This window comes from Perna viridis, chromosome 3 (assembly GCF_037379345.1).
Source record: "Perna viridis isolate PV_CMFRI_1.1 ecotype Kerala chromosome 3, ASM3737934v1, whole genome shotgun sequence".
In the NCBI taxonomy this organism is placed as follows: Eukaryota; Metazoa; Mollusca; class Bivalvia; order Mytilida; family Mytilidae; genus Perna; species Perna viridis.
In genome coordinates, this window is record NC_142447.1 from 46,406,629 (window position 1) to 46,425,589 (window position 18,961).

The window sequence follows — 18,961 nt, forward strand, 5'->3', positions numbered from 1 at the left end:
GGTCTTTCTGATCACGTCGTTACGGGAGATTTAACCATCATCGAAAACGAATCTCTGCGTAATATCCTTTCTAAAGGTCCCAAGTACCGTGAACCACGCTCCATAAATTGGAATTATAACTTTAAAGATTTATGGATGTTGTCGAGGACTACGCAAGAAAATGGATAAAACGAGAACAAGAAGACATTGATTCTCTTTCAGAGTGGTTAAAGACCGTGAATGAAACTTTTAAGTAGGTTAATGAGTGCCAAGGCTACATCAGTTTTCAAAGACCACGATGTAGCAAAAACATTGTCTACTATACATGACAAATATGTTGTCGTACCAGCAGACAAAGCCCAAAACAACATTGTTTTTGTCTGCAAAACGTTTTACATCCAATGTTTATTATCAGAGGTAGCCGTAGAAAATAATAGCAGTGATAAGACCTATACTGCTACCACACATCAAAGAAGAGATTGTGGAAAACCATAAATCTGTGCTATCCTCTTTTGGTCTCTCTACCAAAGACGATGATTGTAATTTACCGTCTATGTACTGGATTCCTAAACTCCACAAGAATCCATGCAAACAACGTTTCATAGCTGGATCTGCAAAATGTACCACCAAACCTCTTTCAAAACTTTTAACTTCTATACTCACAACTGTCAAAGAGGGTCTGCAGTCCTACTTCAACACTTGTTACTCCCGTAGTGGCATTAATTAAATGTGGATCCAGACAAATTCGGAAGATCTCTTGGAGACAATTAGTTCAAGACTATTATCAGAATATATTAGCATTAAAACCTATGATATTTCAACACTGTATACTTCTATTCCCCATACTCAGTTAAAATCCCGACCTAAAAACATTATACATCGTTGTTTTTTCAAACAAGATGGTACACCTAGATACAAGTATATAGTTCTAGGTAGAGATTCCTCATACTTTGTAAGAAATAATTCCAATCATCTTCCAAATATACAGAAGATGTTTACAAAATGTTGGAATTTTTAATCGACAACATATTTATCCAGTGTGGTGGACGTCTTTTTTCAACAAGCGGTCTGCATTCCAATGGGAACAAATTGTGCTCCTTTACTTGCTGACCTAATCCTTCACTCTTATAAGGCTGACTTTATAGCTGATCTGATCAGAAAGAAAGAATTACGTTTGGCTAGATCCTTCAATCTCAGTTTCCGCCATATAGATGACGTATTATCTTTAAACAATCCTAATTTCGGGGATTTGATACATCGCATCTACCCAAAAGAACTTGAGATAAAGCATACTACAGACAGTGTGAAGTCAGTCTCATATCTTGAACTACACATAGAAATCGATGGTAAAGGAAAACTCTGGACCAAACTTTACGACAAACGTGATGACTTTTCATTCAGAATTGTCAACTTTCCTTTCATCTGTGGCAACATCCCTTCAGCACCTGCGTATGGAGTGTTCATATCACAACTCATACGTTATGCCAGAGCTTGCCGAAACTACGTAGACTTTTTGTATCGCAATTAAACTCTAACAAATAGGCTTCTGGAACAGGGTTATGTTACAAGATTGAAGTCATCACTACTGAAGTTTTATGGTCGTCATCATGAACTCATGGATCGTTATGGTGTATCCATCAACACCATGAAAACTGATTTATTCAACGGGTCATAGTTGTCCTTTCCTCGTTTGTCTACCCCGGACTTGACTTTTTATGAGCAACTCGACAGGTGTTCCTAGAAAAGCAGAGGACACTTACCCTACCGGTGCACCTGGTCCATGCTCCCAGTTTTTTGGTGGAGTCCGAGTTGCTCATTTGCTTTTGTTACTTTGTATGTATGTTTTTAGTTACTTTATGTTCTTTGTTGTGTATGTCTGTTTTCCATGTCTGGTCTTTGTCCCTGGATTACATTCTTCTAATTACCACTATAATCTTGGTTCCCTTGATTACTCTTTGAATAAAATGAATTTGTTAGACAGGAAAAGAAGCATTTTAAAGGTATTTCACAAGTTTTCGAATAAAGATAACACATTGATAGACAACTGTGTCAGATTTACCATGATTGTATATTTAATCAAAAACTCCACACATGAACCAGGAAGACCAAAACTATGCAGTTGATTATTAACTTGTCCGCAGCTTAATATGTACATCATAAATACAATTGTGAATGTAACATTATATTTCACCTTCTTGACGTGAATAACTATATAAACTAATATAAATAAAAAACTTACTATATATTGTGGATGTAATGGTCACAGTTCATATTTTTAATGCAGGCAGGATGGGGTAAGGTGACGGTAACGGACCGCCGTGCATACATTGACTTATCCGTGTTTTAATGGGCGTCAGTAAAAACCACAATCCTCTACGTAAAGCACAAAATAGAGAGACGCAGTAGACCATCGACCCAAATACGTTTCAAATATTCCCCCAAGAACTCTTTGGTATGATATACACTTATTAAAAAAGAAGAACGCCTGAGCTCCGAACTGGGAACAATTCAGGAACCAGGTCCACGTAGTACATTCAGATGAGATCACAATACTCTGTGGTAAAACACAGAAGTACCCTATCTTAATTTATATTTGCTAACGTACGATATAGGGACATGATCCACCCCTTCATCTTGTCTCATCCCGCCTTTACTGTGACACCTGTTTAATATAAAATATTTTTGAACATTAACAATATCAGAACAAAATGAATGAATGAATAACAATTAACTGGATATCAGCGTCTTCAATACAGCTATATCTATATGAACGAAAAAGTTCTCTGAGTGATTAACTAGAAAAGTCACTTATAGCTTGAAAGATGTAGAGTCCATTTATCTTATTTGCATATTAATATACATGTTCTATTTGAAAATGAAAGAGTTGCACAAACCAATGATCGCTCTATATATTACAAAGGAGAATTAGACTGTTTTATGTATGTTCAGTAAAACTGAGGTCCTTTTTTGTATTCTTTCTCCTTCATGAGCTGTCCCGATCTCATTGAGTCAATGCAAGTCTCAGGCTCGTACATGGACCGGTGTGTATCCAATAAATGATTCCAGTCGTTAAGATTATCACCTTGCGTTTCTGAAATACATAATTAAGAACAACAACAGCAAATGTTCTAACAAAGAAAACCCCACAAAAGTAGGTAAGAGGAGATAAAAAAAGAAAGAGGGTGGGTCGAACAAGTTACACGTGTGCACACTGATCAAAGTTGAGCGCTCACTTGAAAAAAAAAAAAAACGCTTAAATTGTAACTGAATACACGGATGAAAAACTAATTTAGACGGGAACAATAACGGAATCATTTTCCGTATAATGAAAACTTAACACACATTATTGTCACTTCGATTAAATCGGTTTTTCTACTAGCTGATAAACCTTATTAAAGTAGGAAATCAAGGATATTTTAGACTGATTCTTCCTTCAGTTGTTTATACTTTTTCATATTTTAGCGGTTTCTTTTAACGATTATTATGTCATATATTTTCCGTCCGCGGTTTTTACTTGTTCATCTGTCATAGGAAGTGTAAAGGTAAACAAATAATATTTATATACACTTTTATTTTTAATGAATTAGGGTATTTTGAGAACAAACCTTTGGTTTAATTTGAAAAAAAAGTTGATTGTGAAACGGTTTTTGAAAATAAGAAAAGAACACAAGCTTTCCAGAGCCTGGTGATAAGTGTTTGATATTTAATAGACACACGAAGCCATTTGCCAATTCCATTTGTCTCTTGTTTAAACGACAGAAAAATCGACTTCGCAGTAATTGAACGTTAGGCACTACTTACAAAAGAGTTCAAATACAAAACTGTCTTTTAATTGATAAGATAAGTCGAACTGGTGAAATGGATCCCTAGTTCAGGACGAACACATTTTCTACACATATATTATCACCAACAACGAAAACCGCTTGAATATAAGAAGTAAACTAACTCTTGGTGGGAACAAATGAATAGCCTAAAATGTGTTGAAATGTTGTGTTCTTAAGTGTAACAAGTTTCATTTGTGTATTCAAGGAGAAATATCTCTTCACCATATCTACCAAAATGAATTTACTCAATGTTGTAATATGCTACGGACAATGTAGGTCTGAAGACAACATTCTTCCGGACATATTAATTTTAGTTAAAAATCGTTCTATCATTTTCTGATGTGTATTTCAATTCTGGTAGAACATTTATATGCTCAGAAATTCCTTCCTGTATAGATATGAAAGGAAGATACTATTTAAAACATCTTTTTACCCCTCAGTTCCTCCTCGATTAGATGTTAATTTGTCGTCTGGTGATATTATAACTAGAGAAGGACAGACTGTTACTTTGCCCTGTACTGCTTTTGGATTACCAGCACCCGTTATTCACTGGTATAGATCAGATCAGTCTGCAACAAAACCAAAGAAAGTAAGTAACCAAGTATTATTTTGAATTTCTACTACTATTGCATTACTCTCCTTCATTTTCTTAATTCTGGTTAGTTGCTGAGCATACATGACATGTTGTTTTATTATTTTAATGATAACATTTACAGTAAAACATATGAAAATACGTTTTTAACTCTTCATATCAATTTTGAGAGATAAATAAAGAATGTACATTATCAAATTAATGTTATGTATAAGATTATTTAAAAAAATATGTACTATAATAATTTGTGTGTTTAAAATATTTTAGATTTGGAACCCTTCCAATGGTCATTATGCACTTATGCTTTTCATATAACAGATATATTTACTACTATCTCAAATTCTAATATTGAATTTACACAAAGAGTAATCAAGGGAACCAAGATTCAAGCGGAAATCAAAAGAATGTAATCCAAGCAAAATACCAGACAGGAAGAACAGATAAACACAACATAGAATATAAAACAACCAAAATAAAATGTACAAAGTAACAAGAATAAATGAGAAACTCAGACTCCATTAAAAACTGGGCGCATGGACCAGGTGCACCGGTAAAATAAACGGCTTCTGCTTTTCTAGAAACACCGGTCGAACAGTCATTGCTATTAAGAATAGCTTGATAGTGTAGTTCAGGAAAGTCTGAAATAAATAGATTTGATTACATGTATTTTGGATATCTCACTTGATAGAAATAAGAATCAGTTGTTTGATGACGTCTTTCCTACATATAACATCCCAACAATATTTTAGGGCTATACTTGATTACAATGAAGTTTTCTTGCTTAAAAATTTAGAGTATTTGTCACGCAACAGTAGCTATTTATCACTTTTCTCCAGGTGTTGGTAAAGGTCAATTTCTTATCATTCACAACATATCCAGGTATTGTGACGGTATTTACGAATGTGTTGCATTCATTGACGTTCCTCCGGCTGTAAGTAAAGAAATGGTTGTTGAAGTTGAATGTAAGTTGACAAGGATATGTATAACAAACATATTAGGTATTAGACAATATAAATAAAAATATGTTTTTTCTTCAACTCAACAATCTAAGTCAGACTGCATTTCTGTAGATTAAAGACGAAATTGAATGTTAGTGGGAAAAGACATTTATCGTAAAAATACTGGTAAACCTACGCGATGAATATGACATAGCACATACATTTTGTTCAACTTTACATAATCAACTCTAGAACCTACGTCAGTCTTTTTTTTTGTGTATATTTAATGATCATAGTCGTATATGGATCATCGACCACCTGTTTAGCTTACCAGAATATAATATTCTTGCTTCCGCTTCCATGTAATATATCAATTTACCACACACAAGGTTGTTTTTTTTCTTTGAATTCTATTATAAGTAAATCAGGGACTTTTTTTGGCATTGAAGTTCCTCCTGAGGTAGAAATTCATATGAGAAGAATCGGACAATTACCTGGAAGAGAAACATTACTGGAATGCTAGATCACAGGTTTCCCTATGAGTCTTTTGGTATGGAGGTTTAACAACCAAGATCTTTCGGCTTCTAAGAAACATCGTGTTGAAATTTACGATGAAGGTAACCATAGAGTTACGTGAGCCTCCATGTTATGGATATCACGTATGCTGATTAAGGGAATTACACGTGTTATGCTCAGAACAGATCAGAATGTTATGCTGCTTTATGGTAAGAATATAATGAAAAGTTTAATGAAAACTTTACAATTCAATTGTACCGAAGTTTGTACTTTGTAAGTTAAAAGCAAACGAAAAAGATTAACAATGTACTTTGTGTTCACGTCCCGTGCAGGTCCGGGTGTTAAAAGAATAGGCCTGCAGCAGCGCTAAGCTTGTCGTATAAGGCGACTAAATAGTGCCCAGAAACCTAGCCGGGGGCTAGGCGCTCTGCCCACAGAGCAACTGGGATGTGTGCCCCAGGTGGTGGAATGGGGTACCCCTGGCATGTTACATGCTGGGGTTGTCAGGCTATAATACGGAAAACCTGACCGCAAACCATAGTGGTGCTCTGTGTTGGGAAAGATGCCACGTTCCTCGCACGTTACAGAACCCTCCTGTGGTAGTAGAGTAGGAACCTTTGCGCTCCGCCACAGGAGGCTAAATTGCCCGACCTTACCCATCCCCCCTTTTTCCAGTGGCAATCGAAGTTTGTCGACCCTATTGTCCTTGTGACCCATCCTTTTTTTTTCATTTCATGTTCATTTTATCATCAACTTCATGTTCATCGTCTGAATATAGTTGAAATATTGCTGCTCGGACGTTAAACCCCAACAAACAAACTTTGTGTTCACATTTTCAAACGTGTAGACGCCTTATAGATACAGCTGCGATCACTTCTAACCTCTCTTCAATTCTGTCAGGATTAGATGTCAGAAACTGTTCTGACCCGCGACACACCTTGTCAGGGTATGTCAGGGCTTTGGACAAGCCCTGTCATAATCTGTCATGGGTCCTGACACTCTTCTATCAGAAACTGTTATAGGTAGAGCTAAGACGTGGATTAGAAGACTTCCTGACATATTTTGACAGACATTAACTAGAGAATACTTCTCTGACTGAATTATATACAGTGTATGTACGTGATTCCAAAAAAGGCGTAGCACACGAATCCCGATTCGTACGTGAGAAAACGAAGACTTGCTATGTTAGAACCTGTTTTTTATCCAATCTTTGACAAGATTTTTATGTATGGCATGCAGTGCCAACAAAAATTAGTGCATGCCGCACCACATGCTACCCCTGACTGAAGTATTTGGACTGATTTGTTTTGTTTTGTCGCAGTCACCAGTATGATACAGAACATTTCATACAGAAATTTAATACCTTTATCAAACTTAAAAGTGTCCTACTCATACATTTGAAAGAATATGAAATTTTTGAAGAAATTTGGCTGAAATATGTGTCGCAGTCACCCACATGATAGTTACATTACAAAAAAATCAGCATTTTAGACCCTCATGGAAATTTAAAGTACTCGCATTCATATATTTTGCAAGAATATAACATTTTAAAAGAATTTTGACTCAAATAAATGTGTTGCAGTCACTCACATGATAGTTATATGGAAAAAAATAGCATTTTAGTCAATAATTTTAGTACCTTTTGGAAATTAAAAGTGTGCGAACTCATACATTTTGAAAGAATATGACATTTTTAAAGAATTTTAACTCAAATTAATGTGTCACAGCCACCATATGATAGTTATATTGCAAAATGTATCATTTTAATCATTAATTTTAGACTCTCACAGAAATTAAAAGCTTGGGCACTCATACATTTTGCAGGAATATGACATTTTTAAAGAACTTCGACTGAAATTAATGTGTCTCAGCCACCTAAATGATAGTTACTGTATATTGAAAAAAATATAGCATTTTAGTCAATAGTTTTGTTGCACTCATACATTTGCCAGAACTTTTAAAAATTTATAGGTATCACAGTTACTTATATGTAACCAATATTTATAATTTCCACATTTTCTACATGTTAGACCATATAGGTAAATTGGAAGTGTTCACACTCATATTCATTGCTAAAAATAGCATTTTGAAGAATTTTGACCGAAATGTTTAGGTATCAGTTACCCATTCAATGCTAAAATTGTCAATTTTAACATTCTATAGAATGATTTGTAACCCTTATATACGTTTTTCAAAAGTAGGTTTCACCTAAAAACTACTTTGTCAATCTTGAACTTAGTGAGATTTACCAAATATCTGAAAGTTATCGGTTACCGTTTTTACGCTTAGAACAGAAACATAGACATTTAATTTTGTAATTAAATAATTTAATTTAATTACCGGTCTATGACAGAATGTAAAAAATTATACATGTAAACAATGATAATTTTTGAACGATGAGAGACTGGGCCGTGATCGACGAAAATTGAGAAATGAACAACAATGGAGTGATTGTGGGATAATGATGATGATGATGTGCTCTACACAATTGGAAATTCAATGTAAATTTTGAATTCAAGATTTACTTCCTAATCGGATTTGCTAATTTACATTAGTTACACAGTTTCCATTATTAATCGCCGACTTCCTGTTCTAAATTATGTCACGCAGAATATATAGATTTAGAGTCAGAACTGTCCAGGGGTATGACAGTTTAGAACAGATTTTCGAATTTCTTTGTCGCGACCCAAGACAGTTTCTGTCAGGATCTGCCAGGGAATAGGGCTAAATGTATCCTGACCCAGGACAGCCTTTGTCAGACCCTTGCATGATTTGTAAGGATTTCTGTTCTATCTGCTGTCGTAGAACAGTTTTCCTGACAGATTCTTACATAATTTAAGAGAGGTTAGAAGTGATCGCAACTGTAAGGTTTTATTTCCTATTCTTAACATATTTTATTTAATTTTCACGTAATGACTAACAGTATGCTTGCCTTTCCAGATCACAGAATCCACCCGAGGCTTGTAAGAACGGCTACAACGACGTTCATCCCACCACTGGTAATATCGACTGTTCCAAAGACAATATGGATGATTGAGAATGACTATAGCAAAACAATTGATGGTAATACTTTTCAAACCAGAACCTAAACAGATTGTTTGCACCGGAAATTATATAGTCGTTTGCACGTCAAGTAGAAATAACAAGAAAATGCCCCCCGCATGCTTTTAAGGCATGTTTGAATGGTTTGTAAGCCTGATATTTTGGCGGTATCTTAAATTAAACAAAATGGGTTAAAAATGCATGTTGTTTTTCAAATAATGCTTGAGGAGATATTAGCAACCAAAAGACGAATATTCTTGTATAATCTTCTATTTAAACATCTTCTTATCTAGTTTAGATATCATATTCTTACTTCAATCAGGTTATTCCATTGTGACATTTGTCATTGGTCGTTGTCACTGTCACTAAAATGTTATACCGTTCATTTCATTATTCTCTTGACGATTGATATTTGTATGTTTTATCTTCCATGCATAACACAAATATTTAAATTTAATTTTTTATACCACCACAAAAAAAAAAAAAAAAAAAATAATAAAAAAAAATTGCGGTCGTTTATTTGTATGGCACCGTCGTCGTCGTCATCGACCGTAGTCGATTGGTTTTCGTGTGTTAACTTGAGTTAAGAACTATGCATGTCCAGACAATAATATTACTATTATACTCGGCGTCACATAAATAACATACTGTTAAAAATTGAATAAAAATATTTTCTACGACTTTATTGACACCTACTGTCGTTTAAATTGTCTTAAATGACTTGCTCATTCGTTTAGCCAAACGGCTTCTCCCTAAACAAGTCGCTTATTAGCTTAAATCATGCGTAACAAATCCTTACGGGAAAATACCATACTAATATCCGCCATGTTGGTTTCTACGGGACGATTTGTTTACAAACGAAGTTCGTAAGTTCCCGTCGAACTCCGGTGACGATCGTCTGCTTGATCAACTTCTCGGTATTGTACGTTGTTCGCGTAAAATAAATCCGAGATATCCGAAATAACGCCGAAGTGCATTCTGGGTTCTTCGGTTTTTGGACAAACCATTTAAACGTAAACATCATCTCCTAGCAACCCGATCACTGTAAACATGGCCGACTTTTTACAATGTAAATATTGGCACCTAGAATTAAAATCTGACCGGAATTTAACGATTCATTGTTTAGGGAGAAGCCGTTTGGCTAAACGAATGAGCAAGTCATTTAAGACAATTTAAACGACGGTAGGTGTCAATAAAGTCGTAGAAAATATTTTTATTCAAATTTTAACAGTATGTTATTTATGTGACGCCGAGTATAGTGATTAAATCTTCTTTACAAGGTGCAATACCACAAAAGGAAGACTGGTGTTGATTTTTGGGGTGTGATTTGAGCCCAATAAGAATAAAGGCTCTCTAAAAGGCCACGAACAAGTATTTTTTTCTTGATCATAGCTTGTTTATTTCTGCTCTGATTTTGAATTTTTAAGATTAAATTTCTCATGACTGTCCTTCCCTGCGTTTTTCAATACCATTTTAGATATTTCTTAGTGCCAAAGGGTAGCAAGCCCAAGAAATTGGACTTTTTTATTTTTAGGTGCGATTTAGATTTTTTTTTAATTTCCCATGAAAATCCCTTCTTCGATACAATGTATGCTTACCTAATTAACCCTATCATTTACTATTTTTGAGATAGTGAGACACAAAGTGATCAATGAATGCGCCTGAACCAGACCTTTACCTGTCTGCAAACTTATCATCTTGCGCTCTGGGAACTAAGCAGCTTGGAATATTGTTATGAAACTTTTTGGGTTGTAATATAACATGGATACCTGCATATTGCATGCCAGGAATTTATATTTGAACACAAATGTATGGCCTTTGAGGTGTTTTTCAGTAAACTTGGTCTCATGCGGTGTCCGCAACGTCTCCTCAACGACTTGCAGGATTGTTATGAAACTTGATGGGGTGTTAGAATACCATATGGAAATGTGCATTTCGTCAGGATTAAGTCATTATTTGTTATTATATTGTCACCAAAAAATAGAATTGATTGCTGTTTAGAGTTGGATGATTTAGAAATGACAGCAAATTGTGTCAAAAGTGCTTAGTCTATTCACCTTAACAATCATTTTCTAATGTGAATCGTATAACCACATAGGTCCCAAAATATACAGGGTATAACATGCTGAGGGGGAAATGTCTAATTTTAGATTATTTAATTAGGATAATTTGTTTTATCAAAATATTTATTACTTGACAGAAAACAGGCATTGTTTAGGTCATAATGGGATTTTCCCCCAAATATCGCAAATGCTTCGAACGTGATAGATGTACAAGATGTCATTCTTATAACTTGAGAAAATTCAACGTTTGCATTGAAATGAATAATTTGCCAATGGTGAGATAAGAATAAAACACGAACAGTAGAAATGGCATTGTTGACTTTATTGTTTTACATTGTAAGTGCATACTGATTAATATTAAAAAACAGCTTAACGAAATGACAAGGTCTGAAAATGAAGGGTTTACATTTTTGGCATGTTTACCAATTACGTTCGGGTCCAAATTAGAGTCGTGAAAGAAAATATGACATATGCTATATTTAGTATGATTTCATTAGAGTATTTAAAATTACTAACAACTTTTTACCGTATTTCTTCTAGTAGTAGGTTATACGATGAATTATCGCTATTTTGTTTAAAATCTCTTTGATCTTACTATACGATAATTTTCAATCTCATGCCAATCGAGTGAGAATGAAAATTATCCTAGTTTCTATATCCCAGCGTGGAAAATGATTAAATACAGTAACTTACCCGATTAGAATGAATAAATCCCAAAATTATCCACAAATTTTAAACGTGACTGGCATAGTTAACCGATTAAAAAAATCACAGCTACACATTATACGTGACGTCACGAAGCACGTCGCTGAAAAATAGTCCCGAAAGGAAATTTTGCAGCGCTTGTAAATCTTACATAATTAGGTCAAGAAAACTGAAAATAAAAGAAAACTAATACCTTACAATTCAGCAAAACAGCGATAAACAGATTATTAAATATTTTATCATTGAGAGGGAGTTTCTCATGCGCATCTTGTCTAGCGGCACAGCGATTTCATGGTTTTCACTAGTAATTTAGTTTCAGATGATCAAGTTTTGTTATGTGACAAAATTTTTTGATGATTTACTCGCTAAACTTTGATACTAAAACTTAATTCTAAGAAATGACTGTTATATATTTTCGGTCTGAAAGAAACTCAATGCCCGTGGTGCACACTCAAAAATAACTTTCTACGCAGGTTATTTAATGTGCACCACGTGATTTAGGTTATTTCTTCATAGACCAAGAAATATAACGTCATTCCTAAAAAGTCTAATTGAATATAATGCATGGTTAAACATCATCTGTAAGTAAGTTGATACTTGATGTAAGGGTGTTTTTTCTTGATGTGTCTATTGTGCAAAATGTTTCAGATTTTCTTTGTACAAGGACTTATTCCTGATCGTTTAATATGTACGGATCCGTTAAATCATCTTGCTTTCATTCTCTGTAGTAGAAATAATCTCATCACAACGAAAGAAACAGGTCAAAAACAGACAGTAAATGAGCAGCGTAAAATGATATTTTATAAAAACAAAAATCAAAACAAAACCTCTACTACTGACCTTTTCCTTCATTCTTATGATGCTGACTTTATAGCTGATCTGATCAGAAAGAAAGAATATCGTTTAGCTAGATCCTTTAATCTCAGTTTCCGCTATATAGATGACGTATTATCTTTGACCAGTCCTAATTTTGGGGATTTGACACATCGCATCTACCCAAAGAAAGGATACTACAGACACTGTGAAATCAGCCTCATATCTTGACCTACACTTAGAAATCGATGGTAAAGGAAAACTATCCACCATACTTTACGACAAACGTGATGACTTTTCATTCAGAACTGTCAACTTTCCTTTCATCTATGGCAACATCCTTTCAGCACCTGTGTATGGAGTGTTCATATCACAACTCATACGTTATGCCAGAGGTCGCAGACTTTTGTATCGCGCTAGAATTCTATCAAATAGGCTTCATGAACAGGGTTGTGTTGCTACAAGATTGAAGTCATCATTAGAAAAGTTTTATGGTCGTCATAATGAACTCGAGGATCGTTACGGTGTATCCATCTGCGCCATAAAAACTGATTTGTTCAACGTGTCATAGTTTTCCTTTCCTCTTTCGACTAAGCCGGACTTGACTTTTTATGAACAACTCGGTGGGTGTTTCTAGAAAAGCAGAGGACACTTACCCTACCGGTGCACCTGGTCCATGCTCCCAGTTTTTAGTGGAGTCCGAGTTGCTCATTTGCTTTTGTTACTTTGTATGTATGATTTCAGTTACTTTATGTTCTTTGTTGTGTATGTCTGTTTTCCATGTCTGGTCGTTGTCCCTGGATTACACTCTTTTAATGATTGCCATAACCTTGGTTCCCTTGATTACTCTTTCAAAGAAAGTTTGACAAGTTTTAGATAAAAAATTTATAAATAAAGTGGACATAAATTTATTTCATAATCACCGACCTAAAAAATGAATTCTCCCACGTTTACCAGTTGTTTCCATACTCACACCATTGTATCGTTGATATCTGATTGTGTTCTTTTACTTTTGAGTTTTGAACATATGTAAATCTGATCTCTTCGCAGGCAATGACAGAGAAGCTTCAGACTCTAGATATCGAAAAATGGTAACATACTATACTCGTCAGTGTATCACACGACATTGATGATTATTCTTTCAGATAAAAAATTATAAATAAAGTGTACAGAGATTAAGTTCATAAACACCGACATAAACATTTTAATTCAGCCACGTTTATCATTTGTCTCCATTCTCACACCATTGTATCGTTAATATCAGATTTTTTTTAACGTTCAAGTTTTAACGTACGTAAATCTTTTATCTTTACAGGCAATGGCAGGGAAGCTGTAAGCTCAAGAGACCAAAATAATGGTAACATACTGTACTCTTCAGTGTATCACATGACATTGATGATTATTCTTGACTTTTTCAAATGACCAGAATATCCTTTCTACATTAAAAGTTGTTACTTTGTGTATAATGCTGGCAGGTTGACAATACTTGGTAATACTCATTTGAAAAGCTTCCAACAAAGACGTTATTCATGACGCCGATCTATTCATGAAAGAAACATGGTCAATATAAAGACTGTGAATTAGATGCTGAACTTATTAAAGGAATTTTAATAAAAAATACCATTGCCATGTAAAAACTCATTTATGAATGTCTTTTTTTTCACTCGCTTTATATTTTCATTTGTTTTAATTTTATTTTTAATTTTCTTTCTTTATTATCTTATTTAGAGTATGTAATATCTCTTTTATCCTAGGTACATTTATAATATTTCAATTTCTTTCGTTTGTTTATGTATCATTAAAAAGATTTTGCTGACGATAATAATAGTATCAATGATATTAATTATAATTACAAATACATGGTTTCCTAAGAAACACTTGGCTCAAATATGTGAAGTTTCTAACAATTTTTCGTTGAGTCTCCGCATTTTCGTGGAAATTAAAACATTGGCTAAACGAATGAGCAAGTCATTTAAGACAATTTAAACGACGGTAGGTGTCAATAAAGTCGTAGAAAATATTTTTATTCAAATTTTAACAGTATGTTATTTATGTGACGCCGAGTATAGTGATTAAATCTTCTTTACAAGGTGCAATACCACAAAAGGAAGACTGGTGTTGATTTTTGGGGTGTGATTTGAGCCCAATAAGAATAAAGGCTCTCTAAAAGGCCACGAACAAGTATTTTTTTCTTGATCATAGCTTGTTTATTTCTGCTCTGATTTTGAATTTTTAAGATTAAATTTCTCATGACTGTCCTTCCCTGCGTTTTTCAATACCATTTTAGATATTTCTTAGTGCCAAAGGGTAGCAAGCCCAAGAAATTGGACTTTTTTATTTTTAGGTGCGATTTAGATTTTTTTTTAATTTCCCATGAAAATCCCTTCTTCGATACAATGTATGCTTACCTAATTAACCCTATCATTTACTATTTTTGAGATAGTGAGACACAAAGTGATCAATGAATGCGCCTGAACCAGACCTTTACCTGTCTGCAAACTTATCATCTTGCGCTCTGGGAACTAAGCAGCTTGGAATATTGTTATGAAACTTTTTGGGTTGTAATATAACATGGATACCTGCATATTGCATGCCAGGAATTTATATTTGAACACAAATGTATTGCCTTTGAGGTGTTTTTCAGTAAAACTTGGTCTCATGTGGTGTCCGCAACGTCTCCTCAACGACTTGCAAGATTGTTATGAAACTTGATGTGGGTGTTAGAATACCATATGGAAATGTGCATTTCGTCAGGATTAAGTCATTATTTGTTATTATGTTGTCACCAAAAAATAGAATTGATTGCTGTTTAGAGTTGGATGATTTAGAAATGACAGCAAATTGTGTCAAAAGTGCTTAGTCTATTCACCTTAACAATCATTTTCTAATGTGAATCGTATAATCACATAGGTCCCAAAATATACAGGGTATAACATGCTGAGGGGGAAATGTCTAATTTTAGATTATTTAATTAGGATAATTTGTTTTATCAAAATATTTATTACTTGACAGAAAACAGGCATTGTTTAGGTCATAATGGGATTTTCCCCCAAATATCGCAAATGCTTCGAACGTGATAGATGTACAAGATGTCATTCTTATAACTTGAGAAAATTCAACGTTTGCATTGAAATGAATAATTTGCCAATGGTGAGATAAGAATAAAACACGAACAGTAGAAATGGCATTGTTGACTTTATTGTTTTACATTGTAAGTGCATACTGATTAATATTAAAAAACAGCTTAACGAAATGACAATGTCTGAAAATGAAGGGTTTACATTTTTGGCATGTTTACCAATTACGTTCGGGTCCAAATTAGAGTCGTGAAAGAAAATATGACATATGCTATATTTAGTATGATTTCATTAGAGTATTTAAAATTACTAACAACTTTTTACCGTATTTCTTCTAGTAGTAGGTTATACGATGAATTATCGCTATTTTGTTTAAAATCTCTTTGATCTTACTATACGATAATTTTCAATCTCATGCCAATCGAGTGAGAATGAAAATTATCCTAGTTTCTATATCCCAGCGTGGAAAATGATTAAATACAGTAACTTACCCGATTAGAATGAATAAATCCCAAAATTATCCACAAATTTTAAACGTGACTGGCATAGTTAACCGATTAAAAAAATCACAGCTACACATTATACGTGACGTCACGAAGCACGTCGCTGAAAAATAGTCCCGAAAGGAAATTTTGCAGCGCTTGTAAATCTTACATAATTAGGTCAAGAAAACTGAAAATAAAAGAAAACTAATACCTTACAATTCAGCAAAACAGCGATAAACAGATTATTAAATATTTTATCATTGAGAGGGAGTTTCTCATGCGCATCTTGTCTAGCGGCACAGCGATTTCATGGTTTTCACTAGTAATTTAGTTTCAGATGATCAAGTTTTGTTATGTGACAAAATTTTTTGATGATTTACTCGCTAAACTTTGATACTAAAACTTAATTCTAAGAAATGACTGTTATATATTTTCGGTCTGAAAGAAACTCAATGCCCGTGGTGCACACTCAAAAATAACTTTCTACGCAGGTTATTTAATGTGCACCACGTGATTTAGGTTATTTCTCATAGACCAAGAAATATAACGTCATTCCTAAAACGTCTAATTGAATATAATGCATGGTTAAACATCATCTGTAAGTAAGTTGATACTTGATGTAAGGGTGTTTTTTTCTTAATGTGTCTATTGTGCAAAATGTTTCAGATTTTCTTTGTACAAGGACTTATTCCTGATCGTTTAATATGTACGGATCCGTTAAATCATCTTGCTTTCATTCTCTGTAGTAGAAATAATCTCATCACAACGAAAGAAACAGGTCAAAAACAGACAGTAAATGAGCAGCGTAAAATGATATTTTATAAAAACAAAAATCAAAACAAAACCTCTACTACTGACCTTTTCCTTCATTCTTATGATGCTGACTTTATAGCTGATCTGATCAGAAAGAAAGAATATCGTTTAGCTAGATCCTTTAATCTCAGTTTCCGCTATATAGATGACGTATTATCTTTGACCAGTCCTAATTTTGGGGATTTGACACATCGCATCTACCCAAAGAAAGGATACTACAGACACTGTGAAATCAGCCTCATATCTTGACCTACACTTAGAAATCGATGGTAAAGGAAAACTATCCACCATACTTTACGACAAACGTGATGACTTTTCATTCAGAACTGTCAACTTTCCTTTCATCTATGGCAACATCCTTTCAGCACCTGTGTATGGAGTGTTCATATCACAACTCATACGTTATGCCAGAGGTCGCAGACTTTTGTATCGCGCTAGAATTCTATCAAATAGGCTTCATGAACAGGGTTGTGTTGCTACAAGATTGAAGTCATCATTAGAAAAGTTTTATGGTCGTCATAATGAACTCGAGGATCGTTACGGTGTATCCATCTGCGCCATAAAAACTGATTTGTTCAACGTGTCATAGTTTTCCTTTCCTCTTTCGACTAAGCCGGACTTGACTTTTTATGAACAACTCGGTGGGTGTTTCTAGAAAAGCAGAGGACACTTACCCTACCGGTGCACCTGGTCCATGCTCCCAGTTTTTAGTGGAGTCCGAGTTGCTCATTTGCTTTTGTTACTTTGTATGTATGATTTCAGTTACTTTATGTTCTTTGTTGTGTATGTCTGTTTTCCATGTCTGGTCGTTGTCCCTGGATTACACTCTTTTAATGATTGCCATAACCTTGGTTCCCTTGATTACTCTTTCAAAGAAAGTTTGACAAGTTTTAGATAAAAAATTTATAAATAAAGTGGACATAAATTTATTTCATAATCACCGACCTAAAAAATGAATTCTCCCACGTTTACCAGTTGTTTCCATACTCACACCATTGTATCGTTGATATCTGATTGTGTTCTTTTACTTTTGAGTTTTGAACATATGTAAATCTGATCTCTTCGCAGGCAATGACAGAGAAGCTTCAGACTCTAGATATCGAAAAATGGTAACATACTATACTCGTCAGTGTATCACACGACATTGATGATTATTCTTTCAGATAAAAAATTATAAATAAAGTGTACAGAGATTAAGTTCATAAACACCGACATAAACATTTTAATTCAGCCACGTTTATCATTTGTCTCCATTCTCACACCATTGTATCGTTAATATCAGATTTTTTTTAACGTTCAAGTTTTAACGTACGTAAATCTTTTATCTTTACAGGCAATGGCAGGGAAGCTGTAAGCTCAAGAGACCAAAATAATGGTAACATACTGTACTCTTCAGTGTATCACATGACATTGATGATTATTCTTGACTTTTTCAAATGACCAGAATATCCTTTCTACATTAAAAGTTGTTACTTTGTGTATAATGCTGGCAGGTTGACAATACTTGGTAATACTCATTTGAAAAGCTTCCAACAAAGACGTTATTCATGACGCCGATCTATTCATGAAAGAAACATGGTCAATATAAAGACTGTGAATTAGATGCTGAACTTATTAAAGGAATTTTAATAAAAAATACCATTGCCATGTAAAAACTCATTTATGAATGTCTTTTTTTTCACTCGCTTTATATTTTCATTTGTTTTAATTTTATTTTTAATTTTCTTTCTTTATTATCTTATTTAGAGTATGTAATATCTCTTTTATCCTAGGTACATTTATAATATTTCAATTTCTTTCGTTTGTTTATGTATCATTAAAAAGATTTTGCTGACGATAATAATAGTATCAATGATATTAATTATAATTACAAATACATGGTTTCCTAAGAAACACTTGGCTCAAATATGTGAAGTTTCTAACAATTTTTCGTTGAGTCTCCGCATTTTCGTGGAAATTAAAACTGGATAACTGACATTAATATATATCTTACTAAAAAGGACCATTTGTTCATACACGTGAATAAAAAATAGAATAGAGTTTAGCTCCTTAACTGTTAACAATATAATCTAAAGAAAACAAGAATTTTGATTGAAGCACGCTCGTCCCGGTTG

The 18,961-nt window shown here is 34.0% G+C and overlaps 1 pseudogene across 1 annotated transcript; it reads left to right on the forward strand.

Annotated features, from left to right (window-relative positions):
- The first annotated feature begins 1,943 nt into the window (after window positions 1–1,943).
- Window positions 1,944–15,077, forward strand: LOC148622511 (protein amalgam-like; annotated as a pseudogene). Its single transcript, XR_015920890.1, has 6 exons — window positions 1,944–1,979; window positions 4,362–4,392; window positions 5,232–5,357; window positions 5,783–6,058; window positions 8,790–8,912; window positions 13,788–15,077. The product of XR_015920890.1 is annotated as a protein amalgam-like (transcript).
- Window positions 15,078–18,961: the final 3,884 nt, after the last annotated feature.